Genomic DNA, 6928 nt, shown 5'->3' with positions numbered 1-6928 from the left:
AATTAGCAGTAAAAAGTTGAGACGGCGCTGTCCTATAAATTTGAGCAAAAGTTGACGGGACGATGGCGCCCGGCGTGCACACGGTCCTCCGAAAAATCCACGAAACGAAGGGGGATCTATTTGTCTCTGCACAAGGATTCCAGATCTTCAATTACAGTTGCGTACCTGCAACCTACACACAGAAAAGCGAGGACAATTGGGGGGTTAGGGATTAGGGGTTTTCCCTTAGGTCAAACCCCGGTTTTGGAATTAACCAAGAAATGAGAAATGCTGTAAATGTAAATGATTGTAATGTAAACAAGTACTTGATACCTTGTTGTAAGAATGTTTGTATTCTTACATGCGAAGGTGTAGATGTTGTTGTATGTTGTATGTTGTATGTGATCTCCTCTTCAATGGTTGAATCCTTGTCTTGAATGCAACACTTAGCCTTGAATGGAGACTTAGAATGCTCAATTGCTTGAAGGAATGCTTGAATGCTTGAATGCTTGAATGTTTGAGTATCGTTTCCGCATCTTTTTTCCATCTTACCAAAATGGGAGAGGAAATGTAGTTTATATACTTGCCAATTACGGTTGATAGACTGATTTTCCCAACCTTAGGCCGACCAGGAAAGATTATTTTCCAATTTGCAAACATAAAGACCCGAGACCCAAAAGAGATCGGGCCCAAAAATAGGGCCAGGGACCAGGGCGCTGGGCGCCATGGTCCCACCTCCAGGGACAACAGGATGCAAGGAGGATCAGGCCAGGGTGCTGAAAAATGCAGTTTTTGATGTCATGAACAAGTTTCGGGGTCTCCATTCAGGTTCAGTGTTGCATCACCATCGTGAAGACCCAAATGCGGTCAAAATTGCAAGTGTCGCAATTTTAGGACGCTACACACTTGTCACAAGATATCTCTTTTTCAACTATCTTATCATTGCTTGTACAAATATTCCCTCTTTAACTTGGATTTATGAACATTTTTGCCTAAAGTATATATCCTCGGTGTTGATGGTGGGTATCCTTGTTTATAGCTTCCTTAAGATATAAACATAGGGTTGTGTTGACATCTTTAAGGGGGGCATACATATCATGCTCTTTGTACCATACTATACTATATTGTTCCAATGTCTTAAATCATGGGGTGTTCATTCTCAAAACTAGAGAAAACAATCACTTGGGTGTTTAGGTTGTGGTCTCTTAGGCTGGATAATAGGAGAAGAGGAAGGTCTCTTCTCTCCATAAGAGGAAGGAGGAGGAACTGCTCCATATAAAGGAGGAATGTTTGGTTTAGGAAGGAGACCAAGTCCATCATGACGAGGAGGTATAGGCCTACTTTTAGAAATTTTATTAGACATAGACATAGTCACATCCATAGGGATGGGTTGGGAATCTTCTTGAGGAAAGACATTAGTTTTATCTTTCAAAGGAAGAACTTCCTTCTCAAGAACGATAGGAATATCAAGTTTGGGTGTTCTAGGTTCACTTAGAGATAGGATCATATCTATTTTCCACTTTTGATAAGATTTGAAAAGATGATCACTTCGCGGTGGAAGAGATTGGAATTGTTTAGGCCAAAAATAATCAATAGGAACGCTAGAAGTTCTTTCAGCTGGTTTAAAGAGACTATGATTGACAGTAACAGCTTCACCATTATGGGGAAATTTCAAACACTTATGAATAGGAGAAGCAATAGCTTTCATGGAAGATAGCCAAGGATAGCCAAGCTTCACACGAAATTGTTCAGAAGATGGAATAATAGCAAAGCTCACATCAAGGGATTTGTTATGGACCTCAATAGGTAATGTAATAGAACCAATTGCAGGAGAAGAAAATGCATCAAATAATTTCACAATTACATCTATTTTGTCATAGATCACTTGATTCAATTGCTAAGTAAAAAGAAATTCTTCAGTAATAACATTAACCATGCACGAAGGATCAATAAGCACTCCACGGCAAGGTGTATTCTTGACTTTTGCAACTATGTATAAAGGACCATCAGGTGCCCTGATAGTTTCACTAGAATCAAATGTGATGGAAGGTTCTTTAGGGTTTTCTTGCTGCTCTACAAAGTTAATCACATTCAGAGTCATAGACACAAGACCATCAGATGAGAAAGAGGAATCATTAGTCTCAATCGCATTAGAAGTATGAGAAGGTAATGGATCAGTAAAAATCTGAAGATTTTGGTTAGGAGGAGCTACAGATGTGTTGCCTTTATCATTCACTCCCAAAACATAGATAGTATTATTATCAATCAAATCTTGAATTTTACCCTTTAAAGCAAAACATTTTTCAGTATCATGCCCAGGTTGACGATGAAATTGACAAAAAGATTTGTTATCAAAATAAGGTGAATTAATCTTTGTAGGATCGATTTGCTTTATAGGAGGAAGAGTAAGCACATTTTGTTCCAATAACTTATTCATAATACTATGCAATGATTCATTCAAAGGAGTAAACTTTCTTTCTTTCTTGAAAAACTTAGAAATAGGAGGCACGCCTGATGCTACATTCACATTGTTGTTGATGATGTTTTCATTGAACTTAACGGACTCTCTGTTCGGTTTAAACTTCCCAAATGGTTGTTGACTACTATCACCCTTATCACTCGGAGCCATAGGATTTGCTTGTTCCATTTGACTCACAGTTAGTTGATAATTGTGAAGAGTTGCACACAACTGTTGGAAAGAAGTAAACTCAGAAAACAAAAGTTTGTCTCGAATATCTTTTTGTAAATTAGAGATAAAGATTCTTTGAATATCATTGTCAGGCACTGGAAAAGAGATTTGAGCATACAAATGCTTATATCTACCAATGAAATCAGTCACTTTTTCTTTAACACCTTGTTTACAATGCATTAAATCAATCAAAGTAACTTTAGGACTTATATTGTTTTGAAATTGTTGAATAAAAGCATTTGCAAGTTGTTCGAAAGAAGTAATAGAATAAGAAGGCAACGAGCAATACCATTGTAGGGCTTTATCTCTTAATGTCCTAGTAAACAGTTTTGCAAGCAACCTTTGGTCATAAGCAAAATCGGTACATATTGTTGAAAAGTCTTAACATGTGTTAGAGGATCACCTTTACCATTATGAAGTTCCAAATGCGGGATTTCAACATGTTTAGGAGGGATAACTCGAACAATGTCAAGAGAAAGTGGGCTCGCAACATCAAACGTGGGCACACTAAGCTTAGATTGATTCATAGAGGCAATTTGTTGCTGTAAAGAAGAGACAGTTTGTGCAAGATTGTTAATGGTCACTTCAGTCAAAGAGTTCATATTAGACGTGTTAGATTGTGATGGAGGTATTATGTTATTGAAAGAAGGTATTGATTGAGAGTAAGGTGGCGGGACACTATGATAGTTAGTCATAGGAGATGGTTGGAAAAGAGGAGCACTACAAGGAGGAATGGAATGGTTGAATGAATTGCCCCCTTGCGTCATGTTCATTTGTGGAGATATAATAGGAACACTCATTGAAGGAATGAATGAAGAAGTTGGATTGAATGAAGGAAGAGGGTTAATTGAAGAGGAAGGATTGCCCCTATGACTGGTGATCATAGGCAGAATGTCTTGCATAGAAGTAGTCATTATGTTTGATGTAAAGGTAGGTATGCTAGCAATAGAAGTTGTTAAAGGAATTGAATGATTGACTTGAGTAGGAGGTTGTGTATAACCCAAAGTTTCAGCACAACTCTTCATAGGCATCACATTCAAATCCACAATGTGTGTAATACCATGCAAAATATCAATTCCATTCTTATCACTTTGAACCATACGTTTTAGACCCTCAATTAATGAAAGAGCTTGACTATCGGGATACTCTTGAGACATCCATTGCTGAAAATCAGCAAATTGGTTATCCAATTTCGAAAGTTGTTCTACAGAAACCTCATGGAGAGCTTCTTCATCATTAAGAGGATTAGAGGAATTACCCATGTCCTCGTTAAAAAGGCTATTCAAATTAGGTTCCATCTCCTCAGTAATTAAACCTCGGAAAGACTTAATTCTACGGCTTCGTCTAACGGGAATAGTGTAAGTAGGGCTTATTGTTGTAAAACTCATGCACTAGAGAGGGAGAGAAGATTTTGAATTCAGAGATAGCAAATTTCAATAAAATCAGCCAATCTCTTAGATTTAGGCTATTAAATGCAATCACGACAATCTCCCAAAATTTTAGAAAAAATGTCAGGGACCGTGGCGCTCGGGGTGCACATAGTCCTCGCAACTTTTTTCGAAATTTGTAGGGATGACAGTTATGATGATTTTAAAGCTAATCTGAAAAAATTGAGTGATTTTATGATCTATAGATAGGCCAAATTAAAGTTGCAATCTCAAAATTGAACCCTACCAAGATTGTTGAAAAATGCAAAATTTGAATTTTGAAAAAGAGAGGGAAACTGAAATTTTGAATTTTATGATTTTAGAGGGAATACCAAGAGCAATGCAAGTTTTGAATTTTAAAAGTTGACTCAATTTCACGCAAAATTCAATTTTGAAAGCGGAAATCAAAGTTGTTGCAATTAAACACTTAATTTCAAAAGTCACAAATTGCAAGAATTTGAATAAAGCACTGAAATTTTGAATGAATGCCGACACACTTTTCAGATTTAGGACAGTAAGAAACACAATTTTGACACAAAATTCAATTTCAACAATTTTTGAATGATTAGAAGCCTTAATCCAAGCAATCACTAGACCAACTTTGACTTTAATTTTGAAAGTGTTAGAATTGATAAAATCAGCCAAAATTCTGGATTTTAGCAGAAAAATACAGTAAGATCTAGCTCCCGAAATTTCAGAAAAAATGTCGGGGACGATGGCGCTCGGGGTGCACACGGTCCTCGCAACTTTTTTCCAAATTTTTAGGGATGAAAGATGTTGTGATTTTATTGTGGAATCCAAAGTTACAGCTGATTTGGAGATGTTTTGATCAGTGAAATTATCAGTCAAAGGTTGAATCAAGAGGGTTTCAAAAATTAGGGTTTTGACACTTAACCACTTAATTTTCAGAATTAAAGCACAAATATGAATTGATAATTTGTAATAGAAGGGTAGATCTGAAACAAGCATTAATAATTAGACATTTCGCAAGCTCAATTACTAAAAAGAAAATTTAGGGTTTTTATGCAATTAACCTCTAAAATTTGCAAAAGATCAAACATGGAAATGTAATTAAAGCATCCAATTTTCAAATCTAACCATGAATAATTAGAAAGGATGTTCACGTTGGGTTCACCAAAATGTAAAGCGGAAAATCGCGAGCGAACCCTAAGTGTTCCCCCCACCACTCCGAAGAGAGGGGAAGGAGGTCACTAGGGTTGACGGTTTTCACTTAGGGGAGGCTTTACATTCAAAAGAGGGGTTGAAACCCACAAGATCCAATCCCACACAATGCAAGATTGGATTCTAAATGAGTTTCAAGGGTTAAGATAGCAAGGCTACCCTCTTTTGTAAAGAATGTAGATAGAAGGATTAAGCTAGGAATGCATGAAAAGTGAGAAAGATTCACTTATAAACTAAGATAGGGATATGGGATGAAGCTGCGGACCTGGAATTAGTAGTAAAATGTCGAGATGGCATTGTCCTATAAATTTGAGCAAAATTTGACGGGACGATGGCGCCCGGCATGCACACGGTCCTCCGAAAAATCCGCGAAACGAAGGGGGATCTGTTCGTCTCTGCACAAGGATTCCAAATCTTCAATTACAGCTGCGTACCTGTAACCTACACACAGAAAAGCGAGGACGATTGGGGGTTAGGGATTAGGGGTTTTCCCTTAGGTCAAACCCCGGTTTTGGAATTAACCAAGAAATGAGAAATGTTGTAAATGTAAATGATTGAAATGTAAACAAGTACTTGATACCTTGTTGTAAGAATGTTTGTATTCTTACATGCGAGGTGTAGATGTTGTTGTATGTTGTATGTTGTATGTGATCTCCTCTTCAATGGTTGAATCCTTGTCTTGAATGCAATACTTAGCCTTGAATGGAGACTTAGAATGCTCAATTGCTTGAAGGAATGCTTGAATGCTTGAATGTTTGAGTATCATTTCCGCATCTTTTTTCCATATTACCAAAATGGGAGAGGAAATGTAGTTTATATACTTGCCAATTACGGTTGATAGACTGATTTTCCCAACCTTAGGCCGACCAGGAAAGATTATTTTCCAATTTGCAAACATAAAGACCCGAGACCCAAAAGAGATCGGGCCCAAAAATAGGGCCAGGGACCAGGGCGCTGGGCGCCATGGTCCCACCTCCAGGGACAACAGGGTGCAAGGAGGATCAGGCCAGGGTGCTGAAAAATGCAGTTTTTGATGTCATGAACAAGTTTCGGGGTCTCCATTTAGGTTCAGTGTTGCATCGCCATCGTGAAGACCCAAATGCGGTCAAAATTGCAAGTGTCGCAATTTTAGGACGCTACACACTTGTCACAAGATATCTCTTTTTCAACTATCTTATCATTGCTTGTACAAATATTCCCTCTTTAACTTGGATTTATGAACATTTTTGCCTAAAGTATATATCCTCGGTGTTGATGGTGGGTATCCTTGTTTATAGCTTCCTTAAGATATAAACATAGGGTTGTGTTGACATCTTTAAGGGGGGCATACATATCATGCTCTTTGTACCATACTATACTATATTGTTCCAATGTCTTAAATCATGGGGTGTTCATTCTCAAAACTAGAGAAAACAAACTCTTACACTATGATGTGTTCTTTGATCTTTTATGTGATCATTTGTGTTCTTGAGATGACATTTTTGAAGAATTATATTAGTGGTTGAGACATTTTGATATTGAGGTCTCTTTGACTAGTTGACTTGAGGTCTTATTTTTTGTTTTTAGCTTTTGTGTCGTGTTCCTTTTGTCTTTGTTTGGCTTATTGTTTTTCTTTTTTATGTTTTGTGTGCCCTTGCACGCATTTGAGTGA

The sequence above is a fragment of the Cryptomeria japonica genome, chromosome 9, assembly GCF_030272615.1.
Source record: "Cryptomeria japonica chromosome 9, Sugi_1.0, whole genome shotgun sequence".
Taxonomy (NCBI): domain Eukaryota; kingdom Viridiplantae; phylum Streptophyta; class Pinopsida; order Cupressales; family Cupressaceae; genus Cryptomeria; species Cryptomeria japonica.
Note: the sequence above shows the minus strand (reverse complement) of the source record.